We start from the raw sequence: 16,680 nt of genomic DNA, 5'->3' as shown, positions 1-16,680 counted from the left end.
AATATGCCTCTTATCAACTGTTTTCCAACTATTCAGTCTAAGAGTTGACCTGTACTGTTTAGAAAGAAAGAGAGTGAGGATATACAAAATAAAAGAAAATGAGGTCACAGTTTTCTTACTAATGACAAGAAGTGAATTAAACCTCTTGGAGAACTCTAAACTGATCAGTTTATCTAAGTTTCTCTTCCCCTTGACCCATTAAATCAGCATACCTGAATCTTTGCATTGTAATATCACAATGTTTCAAAGATTAGAAGTTTTCCTTGCTGTTTTACATGTATTTACATAGGTTGCTCCAAAAGTAATGCTTCCTATTTATTTCCACAGAAACTATAACAGATACAAAGAGCACAATTATACTATTTGATAGAGTAAATTATCACCTACAAAACACTTTTTTCAACATAGTCACCACCATTAGCTATGCGCTGTCACCAGAGATGAGTAGGAGCCTGCAAGCCACACTCCTGAAGTTCAGTACTAGCAGAGACAACCCCTGTCGCCACTGCTGAAACGCACCACCCACCACCTCACTGTGTTCACATGCACTGTTTGGTCTCCATAAAAGCTCAGCAAGTGTTGATGAATGTCAATGGATGCCATTTTTTCCACATGAAGGAATTCAATTACATATTTGCTTCATACTTCCATGTCAGCCACCATTTTATCAGACTGCCCCTCTGCTGCCATCTGTTGCACAGCAACAAAATGCAACAGAACACTGGTAGGAAGGTTCAACCTCTACTGCCATACCACCAACACCTGCTTCTGATGTTGTAAGCCAAAATAATAAAATAGGAGGCATTACTTTCAGAACGGCTCTCAAAAATGTATTTAAAGTATGAATGAAAAATAAAAATGTTTTTCACTGTTTCTTCCATAAATTTTACTTCTTTTTGATCTTCCAGGATCAGATCCAGTCAGTAACAAGAGGTTTTTTCATTACCTATAAATGATCATAAATTTTCTCAGGACTCTATAGAGGAAAAGTCCTGATTAACTATTATGATTCAATGGGCTGAAAGTTACACACTGACTAAGCAAAGCCAAGGTCAATATCTACTGTGAGGTCCAATATAACTTGATATTGAGTGAAACACTGCAATCAATGCAATTATAATGGGACAGAACTTTTAGGCTTTGAAGGCTTAAAAAATAATTCAAGTGGTTATCCTTGATATTTCCATAGCTAAAAATACAGTCAGTGATTCATGTTACAGAATGTAGGGGATTTTTGAAGTTTTGAATAACACACTTAATGCCTCTCTTATACTAATCAGACATTTTTAAAAATGGTTTAGGGTAAGAGTAAACAGTTTACTGTAGCAAAGAGTTGCTCATGACTATGTTAATGTACTGCCCTCAAAGGATTCAACATAAACAAAAACCTCTTTCACAAATCTGACTGCTGATGCACACTAACGCTCTGCTGACAGGTCTCGTGGCAGAGTACAGGCTCTAGTTATCACATGCAAATGTTTTTCAGCTAATGCAGGCAAGCATGTCCAACACACAGCCTGGAGTCCACATGCGGCCCAGCCCAGCCTGTCCTGGGGCCACTCCCTGCCCTGTACCACCACAGCAGCAGCTCTTCTGCACTGAGCAGCCCAGCCCAGACCTGGGCACACACCCATGGCTCTGCAACAACCAAACAGCAGTGTGCTATCAACACTGTCTCAGCTGAAAAAAAGACATAGAGAGAACACAGTACAGAGCTAACTCATGTTCTAGCAAATAATTTTATGCATTGTGATACATCTGCTAAACAAGACCTGTGTACAACAACAAGAAAAGGCAAACTTGTTTTCTGTTTTGGTAAAGAATTTGGAAAGAGGTTTCAAGAATTGTTTTCCTGAAAAAATCTTTTTTTTTTTGTATATTTGCAACTCCATTTTCAGTCAACATAAATACATTACCTGAGAATTTTCAAATGGAATGTATGGAGTTGCAATCAGACATTCAGCTTAACCATTTGATCATGTCTCTTTACGAGACTTTTATAAGACCTATATTTCCAGAGAAAAATATCCCTCTCTTCAGAATCACGTCTTATTCATGTCACCACTTTTTAGCAGTATGTACATTAGCGAACAACTATTTCCAAGGATTATGCACAGGAAGAGTAACATTTCATCAAAAATCTGACGAACACCTTGAGAATTCACTAAAAACTGCAACCACTTCCATCAAACCTGACTGATGCATCAATTTCACAAAAACAAGGTCAAACAACCCACCATCCCACTAGTTTCAAGGTTTTAGTTGCTCTTTTTTATGTCCTAGTAAAAAAAAAATTTAAAATAGAGGTTTTTTTTTAATTTATATACATTAATTATATTATATATTTTATATGTGACCCAAGGCAATTCCTCTTCACTCACTGTGGCCCTGGCAAGCCAAAAGGTTGGACAACCATGAGGTAATGCATTTCGGGATGGTTAATCATTATTTCAGCCTCTGTAGAAGTGTAACTGAATACCAGTAACAGTCATGGCTGAAAGCAAAAAAAAATGGTACTAACACTATGAAGACGACTTTGAGGCAAGTTGCTTTTGAAATGTTCTTAGCAAAGATTTTTTTTTTTGTCATAACCAAAGGATCATTTAAAGAAAGATTTTCATTTTCTCTTATTCTCATACAGACAAACACGTTTTCATGCACAAAAAACACCCACACATACGTGTGTAACCTTATATCAACTGCATTCTCATCCATTAAATCATTTTATTTATAAACAGAAAAAAAGCCCTCAAAATACTTTCAAGGTAAATGAAATCAAGGACAAAGTAACCAGGTTCTCATCTAATATGAATCATCTAGTTCTACCAACTTCAGAAGAGATATCTGATGTACTGGGTTGTGAATACAACACTAGACTTGGTGTACAGTATTATTTTTCCTTCAGCAACAAATTCAAATAAAGCCTAGATATGCAGGGTTCTTACTGATTCTAAGTTTCATGCAACACACCATAAAAAAAATCAAAAGCATAATAAATCCACAAAATAAACACATGCTAATGTCCCAGTCATTATAGAACAGGCAGTAAACGTTCACCCTCCCATAATGAAAACAGAGCATTAATTCCAAGAGAAACGAGTACAGCTATATGGAATGTATTGACAAATACATATACAGAGATTCAGAAGAGCTTCACAGTTAAGGAATAACAGTGCTGAACAAGGGAATATTTTTCTCTTGTCTTCTTGAAAAGGAAATAACAAGCAAATCATAGCAGAATACAAATTATAGAATCATAGAATCATAGAATTAGCTAGGTTGGGAAAGACCTACAAGATCACCTAGTCCAACCATCCACCTACCACCAATAACCCCACTAAACCATGTCTCTCAACGCTATATCTAAAAGTTTCTTGAACACCTCCAGGGACGGTGACTCAACCACCTCCCTGGGCAGCCCATTCCAGCGCCTGACCACTCTTTCAGAAAAGTAGTGTTTCCTAATGTCCAGCCTAAATCTCCCCTGGCGCAACTTGAGGCCATTCCCCCTCGTCCTGTCACTAGTTACAAGAGAGAAGAGGCTGACCCCCAGCTCACTACAACCTCCTTTCAGGTAGTTATAGAGAGTGCTAAGGTCCCCACTGAGCCTCCTCTTCTCCAGACTGAACAATCCCAGCTTCCTCAGCCGCTCCTCATAAGGCCTGTGCTCCAGACCCCTCACCAGCTTCATCGCCCTCCTCTGAACATGCGCCAGGGCCTCAATGTCTTTCTTGCAGTGAGGGGCCCAAAACTGGACACAGTACTCGAGGTGGGGCCTCACCAGGGCTGAGTACAGAGGGACAATGACTTCCCTACTCCTACTGGCAACACTGTTCCTGATACAAGCCAGGATGCCATTGGCCTTCTTGGCCACCTGGGCACACTGCTGGCTCATGCTCAGCTGAGCATCGACCAGTACCCCCAGGTCCATTTCCTCCACACAACCATCCAGCCACTCTGCTCCAAGCCTGTAGCGTTGCTTGGGGTTGTTGCGGCCAAAGTGCAAAACCTGGCACTTGGTCTTGTTGAACCTCATCCCATTGGCTTCAGCCCAGAGATCCAGCCTGTCCAGATCTCTCTGTAGGGCCTCTCTACCCCCAGGCAGATTGACACTTCCTGCCAGCTTGGTGTCATCTGCAAACTTACTGAGGGTGCTCTCCATGCCCTCATCCAGGTCATCAATAAAGATATTGAAGAGGACAAGCCCCAGCACCGACCCCTGGGGAACACCACTCGTGAGCGGTTGCCAGCTGGATTTAACTCCATTCACCACCACGCTCTGGGCCCAGCCCTCCAGCCAGCAAAGGGTGTACCTGTCCAAGCCACAGGCTGCCAGTTTCTCCAGAAGAATACTGCGGGAGACAGTGTCAAAGGCTTTGCTGAAGTCTAGGTAGACCACATCAACAGCCTTTCCCTCATCCACCAGATGGCTCACTCGATCATAGAAGGAGATCAGGTTGGTCAAGCAGGACCTGCCCTTCACAAACCCATGCTGGCTGGGCCTGATCCCCTGGTTGTCCTGCAAATGCCACGTGATCTCCCTCAGGACAAACTGTTCCATAACCTTCCCCGGCACCGAGGTCAGGCTCGTATATACACAATTTCAGTGTCTTCTGAGGCAGGAGATACACTCCATATTCCATATTTGCAGAACTAAACAACATCTCACACAGGGTCATGCTGATGGAGTACGGACATGAAGGGAATCATCACTTCAATGTCTACTTTTTTTTATTCAAAGCAACATAATGCAATTGCATGTAAAAATAGATGAAGGCTTGTAGTGAGATGTTACATATAGAGAATACATGCTAACCTGAAAGAGCTTAAGGAGGTTGAGCAGAAACCAAATAGTGTGAAAATAACACTGAGCTGAGTAATGAGAATATAGGAATGAGGAGAAAAAAACTGATTAAAAAAAAATTGGGGAAAAGAAGAAGGCTGTAGGACAATAATTTCTTTATTTCTGAAACTTGTGGCTTGAAAGTATTTAGAATCTGAAGTCCATAGCTCCTTTTTCATCTTCTCTGCTTAAATCTGCAGTGCAGCAGACTCATTTTTCACATTAGTGCTATTATTCTACACATTGCTTTCAGCCATCTGAGATTTTCATTGCATTCTTCACAGTAGAAAAAAGGTAACGTAGAACTCAAAGATGATTAATAATGACAGTCAGTGTAGTACATGATTGTGCCAATGATCTTTCCACCAGCCTAAGCCAGCACTACTCTAGTGATCTCATCCAATAATATGATCTCCACACTATCCCAAAAAGGGTAAGCAGTCAGCATGAACAGCATTCTTATCAAGATAAAACTTATAGGTCAAATATTTATATTTGTCATTCATGATAAGAAATATATTTTCCCTGTGGGATATGCTTATTCTTTCACTGTAGAACTAACGTATGAAACAGAAGCAGATCCCCCAGTATATTTTGTCCTCTGTAGTTCTATGGACATTTTTATGCTTCGTATCATATTACTTAGTACATCATATATAGTAAACTGATAAAAATGTTCCAAAGCCTTTGCTTTGGGGTTTTTGTTTTTGTTGACAGTACATCAGTGCAGCTGTAAAAAAAAAAAAAATTAGGAAAGTCTGTATTTCATATAATTATTACAAGGTAATTCTTGCACTCTTTGCTTTAATCTATCCATATAGATGAAGCTAGAATATGAGAGCATATGGGTCTTTCCAGTGTGTGCAATTTTTATATAGGATATTGCCTATGTACTGCAGTCTGATGATGACTGATAACCTCAGAGAAACATCAGCAAATTTCTTAACCCTATAGGTTAAAGGAGGGAAGATTTACACATCAGGGAGAGGTTTATGAGAGCGGCAAGGTGCTGGAACAGGCTGTCTAGAGATGCCTCAGCCCTGGTGGTGTTTAAGGCCAGGTTGCGTGGGGCCCTGGACAGCCTGATCTCGTAGTTGATCTAGCAGTTGGGAACCCTGCCTGTGGTAGGAGAGTTAGAACTTGATGATACTCGAAGTCCCTTCCAACCCAAGCCATTCTACGATTCACTCAACTTTATTACCAGTTTCTTTCAGATGTTAGAATAGCAATTCCTCCACTACCAAAAAAAATCTACTTCATAAGTATTATGACATTTCGTAAGTTTCTTTCAAAGAGTAGACTTCGTTTAAATGTCTCTTGAGAAAGGTACTTATTACTCGTCTAAAAACACTCTTGTAGAACAAAAGGTTTTGCACATTCTGTAAGATACTAAGGCACTGTATTCTAATAAGTTATTAAATATTTGTATTAGTAATATTACAAAAAAAAAAATCAAACTCATGTAAAAATGTCAGTTATTTTTGCTCCTCAGTTTATTGTAAGTAGTTTTATAAAATCAATTTATTCTACAACAATCTAACAAAACTCTTTTAAGTATTTTGGTCAGTCAATACCAAAAACTTCCTTTTTGTTACAGAAATGGTAATACCTCATTTCAGTATTTTACTGCAAGTTTCCTGTTTGTTGTTAGATTAGTGTGGAAAGCAAGACCAGCAAAACTAATAGCATAAACACTTGACCATATTGTAGTTAGAGTGATTCAATGAGATCAAAAGTCATTAATCTCTTTCAGGCAATGCAAATTCAAACATTATTTCACCTGAAGAAAAAGTCTAATTACTAATACTATTATATCTTGAAGGAAAAATGGGCAATTTAGCATGAGAGATAACTAGACTTCTAGAAAGTGAAACAAAAGAAGAATCTTAGAAGTTTGAAAGCAATTCAAATTTCATTTGAAATACACTGTGGAGATTTTAAAATTTTATCTATATGTATCCTTTAACTCACAATTCCTCTGAGAACTGCTTTAATCTGCAGATGTGCATTATCTACTCTCAGAAGTCTTTCATAATTTGCACTCCAAATGCGTCAGAATCCTGGCTTCAAGTTGCTTTTAACTCACATTATCAACTGTAATGAAGAAGTATATACAGAGAGAAGTGTTGAAGGGCAATTAGGACAACAAATGTTATATTATACATTCAGTCAGCACATAAAATTAACTGTTGATGGTTTAGAGTTCAAAACGCATATAAGACAACATTTTTAAGTTCCAAATATAGTCAAAATTATTATAAACTTTACCCAGATATTCATATTGTTCTTTATTGATGTCATCGCTAGTAAATAATTATATCCACAATATCTGGTCTAAATTCCATTTTATATTACGCGCTGCAAATGCAAATCACTATACCACTCTCTTTATCACTTTAAGTATACTGATTTAGACTGTGGTTACATAAACATTTGGTACCAACATATACCATCTTTGTTACTAACAGAAGGAGAAACAATTACAAAATATTTTTTCCCTTTACTTTAATAGTGATATTTTACAGTGAATTTATCAGCTGCTCCACTGATCATGCCACTTTGATTCAAATCCTTTGGTGAATGCATGTTAACCTTCGTGAAAAGTATCAGAAATATACAACACGAAACTCAGCATAAAGAAAATCTTCAAGTGAATACAGTACCATTTCAAAGCAAATCTCCTGCTGCTGCAAAATCAAAGTCAGGATTCTTCATTCAGACAAGTAACTTAAAAGCAACTATTAAAGTGATTTTAATGGAAACTACATCATCTACAATTGTATTTATAGAATGAGGAGTATTTTAGAAAACAAACCTTTAGAAGAGCAATATTGTTACAGCAATTTTGAGCTGAAATCATAATTAAGCCTAATTAAAGGGATTTAATTAAAAACCCAGTTTCACGATATGATAACAACTTAGTATGTGTGTTTGGCTGAATTAATACTGCTTGTTTAGCATAACGGTTCGCTTATTATTGAAACTACAAGTTCCAGGAATTTCAAAGTAAGTGTTTTTACATAGTTCTCATTGGAAACAAACTTGATGATAACTTTTATAAATGACTGCATGTACAACTGTATTATGTATCTTTGTAATTATGCCTTATCACATCTAGGATAAAAGCAATCTGTGGTAAAGCTTTATCTTTCAGATTGCGTCAGAAGGATACAAATGCAAACGACATGACTAACACCTAAGCGGAGAATATTTCACACTCCAGTAGGAGAAGGGCAAGGTACCTAACATACAGAGGAAAAATAAGAACAAAATTATCTTCCAGAATCTACAATGATCGAAAATAACTCCAAATCATCAGCCTGTCATCCTTACTTGGATTTCTTTCCAGTTCTGGTTCTAGCTAGTTGTGATTTTGAAAGTCTCCTAGCAAGTGTTTCATTTCATAACTTTAGTACACTAATGAAACAATTTTAACCACTTGAAAAAAAGTAAAGTTTCTTAGTTTCAGGAGAAAAATCTGAAAAACGTCTTTATTTTTCTTCTTAATGTTTATAGTTAAGCATTTATATACATTTCAAGTTCAGTTTGATACCATCATCACTGACAGAATCATTATGAAACAATTATAAGATACGCCAGACAAAATAAGGATACTTTTTTTTTTTTTAATATCAGTTATGAAAAAGGTTTTCTTCTGCTTTGAGGAATTATAAAGCAAACCATTTCCTCAGTGGAAACCAAACAACTGGGCAGAAAAGTGCAGAAGTTTCACTGACTCAAGGACAAAGTAGGGTAGGTGTGAAGGTGATCGATTCTATGATTCTATGATGCAGTCAAGTAGTAAACGTTGATACCCCATTTACCCAGGAGTAGAATCACTGACTTGAGAACATTTATTCAAATCTCAAGTATTTTACCTGATATACTGGGCTAAACAATGAGCACTAGCTCCTTTCAAAACAGCAAAGCTTTTAATACATGATGTGACCTTCTGGGACTGTAGGAGTTTGGATCAAAGGGATTCTTTTTGTTATTTTCCCCTTTAGTCAAAAGGATATCCCCATCCTTCTTCTGTTTCGTTTTAACTTTTACTCACAGAGAAGCACACAAGACCAGAACAAACCAGACAAGACAAGAGATGATTCAAGGATGGGGCCAAGGACTGTAGCTTTTCACATGAAGCAATCGGGAAAAATAATTTGAGGATTGTTCAGCTGAAAAGTGTACAGCTTGCAGATAAGCAGTCATTGACTCCTGAAGAGTCAGTCCAATTGACTGAATTGTGCCTGGCCATGACAGAAGCTCCCGAGTTACACAATAGTATAATGAAGCAGGAAAAAATAATGACAAATCTCATGTAAAGTTGATGTTTGAAAAATTCACTGTTGAGTGAGTCTCTCATACGGCCACCATCAATAATGCTTTGATATAGCTTGGATCATTATGATAATCAAAAGTAATAAAACTGATCAAAGTTTTATTAAGAAGAGTAAAGCTAAATAGTAACAATATAATTAAACTGAAGAGCAAGGCTCTCAAAGTGTCTATATACCATTTCATTCATATATCAATATTAGCATTACTCACGCAGATTTCTTACAGTTCATTCCTGGCCAGTCATCCCTCTGCATTGCAAGAGCTTGCTGTATCATTTTTCTGGAGGGAAAAAAAGGACAACACTTTCGTTGTAAAGACCACATGCAACATAGCCTTCTATACTGGATCAATAAACATCAATTATTAGGTAACAGCCAGGAAGATTTAATTCATCTTGTTAAGGGAAGTAAAATCCCACTATTCATCATCATAGCTATAAAGTTCAGCTGTATGCTAGCATATTATATATTTAGTCCTTGACTGTGGTAACTGAACTTCAATGCAATCAACAAGACATATGGAGGAAATTGTGGACAGTGCTTCAGCCATCCATCATGATACTGAAGGTTCTACTGAATCATAAACAGCAAAGAGCTGAGGATCCTGAACATCAAATGCTGTTAGAGGACAAGAATGCTATTCACTTTTGTTGAAAGTGGAATTTTCTATTTAGAAAGAGAAGTGAGCTCACAGGAATTTGTATTTATTTCAGACTACATAACAGAGGAACAAAATACAGTTTGATACTTGATTTCACATATGGGGTGGTCACTAAGAAGCAATAAGACATTTTTACAGCTAATTATGAACAGGACATTCCACGGTATATGCTCGCTCAAATTTAAGTAAACATATGCAAAATACGCAAAATTTATAGCTGAATGATATATATAAGTGTGTCATTTGTTCTGCCCACCCAACCTTTTAGAAAAAGGACTAATCACTCACCTTAAGAACAAACAAATATCCCATCCTAATATTCTTTTCTCCCAGATATTTGCATCAGTTATGGTGCATAAATCTGTTAATCTGGCAGCAACTACACTGTTGATAGATACTAATATCCTAAGAGGCATATCTGGGATTGAAAAAACTAAGAAACAAAATGATAACACCTTGACATTTTTAACAGGTAGCTCACCTGTAGTTGTACTGTAGGAAGCTTTTATAACTGTTTCTTGCAGAAACACATTGGGAAAAATCACAACGCATTTTCTAACAATGTAGCTAAAAATTTTCTTGATGACAGAAACAAAAGTGCTTCTAAAGATAGATACATCTGCAGGTTACTGAACATCTTCTGTCCCTAATCACCTGCATAGTCAGGAGCAGAATTTCATCTTGTAGGGGCTCTTATGGATGTTCTGTTGTTGTTCAGGTTCGGATTAGTATTTGTGCGGTTTTGTTTTTTTATGGGTTTTGTTTGGTTGGTTTTTTTGCGGGGGGAGGAGAGGGGAACTGAGGAGTAATGTCTACAGCATAATGACAGCTGGTAATTTTACCAAGAAAAAATAATAAACCAAAGAGACAACTACATCCAATGATTTCAAAGATTTAGCGTGTATCATCACAATATTTTGCAATATCATACATATAGCATTTGCAGAATTACCAGAGGCCTGGCTCCTAATATACTTAACACTTAATAATTATTGGGTATCTATAGCATGATGAATCTTCATAACTTTCTAACTTGATCTACATCTCTAAATCACTGAAATACAAAGCAAAGATCCCCAGTGCATAGCTAAAGAATAGTATATAAATATATGACTTCAGGTCCTTGCATCAATTTCAGCATGTTAATAAGAATGCCTCCAGAGATAAGGAATTCAATAGTTAATCACATTAACTACTAACTAAGAATTTCCACAGCACACACAGACCACAAAGACAGAGATGACACATTTCTCCCAATTTAAGGAGAAGAGCAAACTTGGTTCCACAGAGGAATTACTTCTGTTTTATCAGTTCAGTGATTCTGGACCCTTCATATCATAAATGCAAGCCATAAAATTGTCTCAGAAAATAGGTTACTGAGTATAATGTATTTTCAGAAAAGTTAACAATTATGACAGTACAGCCAACTCTGGCTGCCATTAACATATACAACTGCCATCAAGAAAAGTTTTGCTGAGAAGAAAAAAGTTTCCACAGCCCTGTACATCCCCAAAAGTCATCCAGTAAATAAAAAAAATAAAATTAAGATCCAGGAATGAAATTAGTACTCCTATGTTACAGTGATCATTATCTTTTTTTTTTTTTTTTTTTCCTGTGGTTGCAGGGAGATTCATTGATGAAGACAAGTTCTTAAGTACTTTCATGACTCTGACAAAGCACGCTTCTGGCTTTTATCCATGCAGAAGCATTTGTCCACAACTTTGGTATTTAAATAAAAGGCTTCCTAGTACTGTTTCCTGTGTTATTCCTGTTAATTCCTATGTACTCCTAGTATTATCATCATGTGTTATATCAATAACGTAACTGAAGGCAAATTTAGAAATAACTTCAGAATTACATAATTTAAAGTAAATATAAAAGACTATTTCAATGACAAAACATCTTAATGATTTTAAGGGAAACAAGGGCTAATTGGACCTAAGATATTTGGAAAAACTTTAAGCATTAAAGCGATTTCTGCCTTTGGGTGTGAATACAAAAAATGAAAATATTCCCTTTTGCAAGTATTCAAAGTATACCTCCAAAATACCTCCAGTATTGGAGGTCAGGAAATGATGAAGGGGGTTGACTTCTTTTATATAGGGCAACAAATCATTTATTCATGTTTAACAAATAATTAGACTCGTGTATATGGTAGGAACTCATTATCACTACGTTATTGGTACTTTGCAGGTAAGCTCAATGATTACTATCAATGCATTTTGAAACAAATTGAATCAACTTGCATATCCAATTGCACATATATTTGAGGATTTACCTCCTTAAGACAGATTTTCAAAGTAACATTTTAGTACAGTTATACTACATATGTTTTCTACATTATGTGGAAACATCTGAATTGGCTTGTTCATAAAGAAAACTACCAACTTATTTAAATCTGAGTAGGCTGATATCTTAAGATGAGAAGCATATGCAATCCGTTCAAGCAAATGAAGCTGCAGTTTGTGATACTGAAAGATGATCAGATTATGAGATAACAACAATTTTTTGTAGCTTCAGATTTCTCATTTAAAATTAGGGCGGGATTTTTTGTTTATAAAATATATAATGTTTAGTAATAAGAAAAGGTCAACATACTGAAGACCACGTAATTATGGTTTTATGGAGAAAAAAATAGAAAGGGTTACTCAAAATATTCAAATTAATGCTTACATTTCAGGAGAAAAAAAAACAGAATAGAAAAGGTATTATTTCCTCTATCAGAAGAAGAAATGAAATGTCATAAAATATCTTTGAAATAGTTAAATGAATATATTGCTGCATTACTACACTGCAAATCATTTTTCAGGATTTAAAGAAGTACTTAATGTAAGTTGTTTAAGATTATCAGAGACAAAATAGGCCTAATCTCCATCTTCAAATGCTTGCTTTTTGCCTTCTAAAAACTGTGCTGGGATAAAAAAAAATAATATACGTATTATACTTTATACATATATATATATACACATATATATGCACACATGCACTTTGCCATCTGAGTAAGTATTTAAAACAATTTTAACTTGTGGAAGTGAGAAAACCTCAGGAAGAAGTAAAACAAAGCTTTGTTAACCATCTTTTACATCGGTTTGACCAAATGTACTTAATAAGAGAAAACAACGCTTGAGAACTCACTTGAATTGAGAGTACATCACTCTCTCTACAGAATCATGATAGAAAAGGCTCATTTACTTCATTTTAACATTATTTAAGTAACATTTGCATTTTAGTTTTTATTCCTAGCACTATCAATTTCTAGAGTGTTCTTCAATTCATTCACAAATTCAGAAAAGTTTTTCTTAGCATAACAACTGGCCATCAACACTACAATCAAGCATACTATGAAGTATCCAAAACTAGGCACAAGCAGAAGAAACAAAGAAATACAGCTGACCTGAACTCTGAATACTGACAGCATGAATTAAGGAAGAGCAGGGAAAAATAATGGCTTTTGATACAAAGCTACTTACAGATAAATCTGTGCTGTTGGAGGCTAGCATTATGGATGTATGCTTAAATAAACAAAGCACAGGTACAATATTAAAATTTCATCTTTTCACCTACTGGCTTTAGGTCAAGAGTTAAACTCTTTCCAGAAACGCACAGTTCCGAAAAGGATGTACATTCAACATATTATTTCCTGCATTTGTTTTCCATTGAGAATGACAAATTTCTTTTCCACTCTGAAAATTTTTAACTAAAACTGTCATCTTCTGCTCCCTTTATCATTGATATGATTTCACAAATGAAGTGAATGGGAAGTCCATGTTATGCAAATTTAATAAGGCGCAGGTAGTGTAAATGAGTATTGCCTCACTGGTTTCCATAACGTTTCTTGACGTCAGCAGATCACTAATAATACACATTACCAGACTATTTTAAACTGTTTTTAAAAACAAAGATTTCAGCTATCCAGAAATAATTTTTTTTAAAAAAGGAAAAAGCATGATTTAACTACTTCTTCCAAAATAAGTATTTTGCTACAATAGAATAGGAGTAATGAAAAGAGTGGAAAAAAAAATGTTACTTGAAATGATCAGAAATAGTTGGCTGAACAGACTACAGAAAGCTTTTGATTTAAAACAGCTTACGTATAAATTAGAAGTTTATTTGACGACCTCATAGGATTTGTACATTCAATAAGCTATGCTAGAAACTGCTAAATCAACACCTTTCTTTTTATTTCTTATTCAGATACAAATAGTTGTCATGTCCAGTGAAGCAAGAAGTTGAAGAGTAAGACTGACAGGAGGATAAGCAAACACCTAAAGGAAACCACAATCAGACCAGAATAAAGCCTTTCTAAAATTATTAAAAGACGTACAATTTATCAGATGGCTTCAGATAACTTTCAGAAGCTTTTTTATGCTCAGGATCAGAGAAAGTCTAATTAAGGCATCGTTTTCAAACTGTGACATGTTGTGTTGAAGCCATCACACTAAAGTATGAATCAAACTCCATCACAGTTAGATTAATAATGGTCTGTTCTGCTTATGAAGAAGCAAATTGCTTCTGACAGGTTCTTGGTAACACCATATAAAGTATTCACAGGTAGACCAATAATCATATAAAGAAAGAAGAATGGAACTCACTCCACTAGTGAACGGACTCTCTGGCTACACAGAACTCCTCAAGAAACAGCCCAGATCCTAGCAATGCACTCCCCTCAGTGGCTGGCCCTTATATGAGCCCACCCTGGGTCCACCCCTTCTGGGCGCATGGGGAGCACAGGTGCAAACAATTAGCCTGTATGCTCTGGGCCAGTCACACTCCTTTACCAGGTGCTCAGTCACCAGCTCAAGCCATAGCCTAACAGTTCCTCTACAGCAGCCTTTTACAAAAGGCTGCAAGGAGCGAAGAGGAAGTATCACATATTTTGAAGTGTACCAAAAGAAGTTCCTACTATTTTTTTAGGCAATTTATGAATTGTCGTACTGTAGTGCATATGAACAAACTGTTTGGCAACACAGTATTGAGAGGGATTCTTAGGCATTACAACATTGATTTTTTTTTCTTTTTTAGTTCATATTCATTTTTTATGCAATCTGTAGTTAAGAAGAAACTTTCCACAAAAAGCATCACATTGGGTGGTCCTGTGTGGAGCCAGGAGTTGGATTTGATGGTCCATACAGGACCTTTCCAACTCAGAATATTCTATGACTCTATTATCTCAGTTCCTAGGATCTGTGATCAGTGCATGCAGCATGTTTGAAAACCAAAAAGACTGACTCTGAAACAGCACTCAAAGGCTAATAGCCAGACCAGGTCTGACAAAGAGGACTTTACTTGGATTACTAGGTTACCTCTCAGCTAGCCCAAAACCACATTAGGAGTTTTCCTTTAGCTATATTTTACTTCACTGTCACTGATAAATCTGTTTACCAGTGCAAATAAGAAGCAAAGTAAATAGATTTGTGCATTATTTGTCTTTTTTTTCCCCCTCACATTTCTAAAAAGGAAGTGGAAGTAGAGGATGCTGCACTCAGAAAAAGAGAGAGATTGGGAGACAATAAGCAAGCTTTTTGTGTCTGGAGCTTGCAAGATAATGGTAAATTCCAGGTACTCTCAGTAATACAAGCTGAAAATTGAGCAAATTCAACTTCCTGCATGGTGGGATTTCCAGATTGAGTAGGAACATTGTGAGAGGTTCAATTTTATGATATAAATGGCTTGATGGATGCTACCCCCACCTGAGAAATGAGCACAGAACATGTTCAATGCCATTCATAATCCTACATTGTAAGAGATGCTTAAAGTGATATTGCATACTGAAAATAGTGTAGTCATATTGGCATGGTGTTCTACCTGAATAACATACTTAAATACTCAGCATTCTAATGAAGCCAGGCAGAAACCCCCATTAGAACACCTAGACTACTTTTAAAACTAATATAACTTGTCTCAGAGCTTGCTCTGTTATCTCCGGATGGCACAGCCATGTAATGTGTATTTGGACTTCACTTGCATAAAGGATTAAAGTGAAATAAAATTTACAAAACACTTTAGTTGTTTATGTTTGAGGCAGCAGAACTAGGTAGACACTGCCTGTTAAACCAAATAAAAATATTTTTTTAAGTGAAAACATAAATGCAAAAATGAGATTAAAAATGCATAAAACAGCTGCAGTAAGTACATATAAGTAGCATTGCTGACAATAAAAATGATTTCTAGGAGAAAAATAGATAAACTATTCCCTTTCAATCTACCTCTCTTATACTCAAGAACTCTTCTTCTACCCCCTACTCTCCAAATGAGATCCAGGTTTTTTTATTAGTAAAAATGCTGGAGTGGGAAAATGCTTATCCATTTTGGTGTTACAATCATTCACTGAAACATTTATTGACTGAAAAAGCCCCGTGAGAATTTGATTGTTTTAACATTTTTTTTCCTGGGAATGAAAGGGACAGGCTTTCTTGTTTCATTTTATGCAAAATTACAGTAATTGGTATCTGACCTTTTTGGAATAGACTGCTAAGCATTACACTGCTGGATTTTTTTTTTCATTGAATCAATTATTTAAATTATGGCTATCTCAAAAAGAGCAAAAGGGTGCAAATATGAATAGAATATTTAAATGAAAGTGAAAAGTGATTCTCTACTACTACTCCATTAACATAAAACATGTTATTAGCTGAAAACCTAACCACTGGAGGCTTCTAACACTTGGATTAAAATTTAGCTTTTAAATAATCAAAGTAAACCAGCGCAAATAAAGAAAAATGTCTTTTTATTTCCTAAATGAAAACACAAATGAAGTGAATTTCCAAATGAAAATACAAAAAAAAAAGAAAAAAAGAAAAGGCTTATTAGAAGTGAAAATATAGCTCAAGAAAACATAC

The 16,680-nt window shown here is 36.0% G+C and overlaps 1 long non-coding RNA gene across 1 annotated transcript in view; it reads right to left on the bottom strand.

Annotated features, from left to right (window-relative positions):
• The window catches only part of LOC110394128, a 104,663-nt gene continuing 92,470 nt past the window's right edge, over nt 4,488-16,680 (bottom strand). The window contains exons 6-7 of the long non-coding RNA XR_002435374.1: nt 9,392-9,460; nt 4,488-6,937 (exon numbers count right to left, since the gene is read on the bottom strand). This is a non-coding gene — a long non-coding RNA (uncharacterized LOC110394128). The remainder of the gene's footprint in view (nt 6,938-9,391; nt 9,461-16,680) is intronic.

Source organism: Numida meleagris, chromosome 2, assembly GCF_002078875.1.
Source record: "Numida meleagris isolate 19003 breed g44 Domestic line chromosome 2, NumMel1.0, whole genome shotgun sequence".
NCBI lineage: Eukaryota > Metazoa > Chordata > Aves > Galliformes > Numididae > Numida > Numida meleagris.
This window is presented reverse-complemented; position numbering and strand designations above follow the sequence as displayed.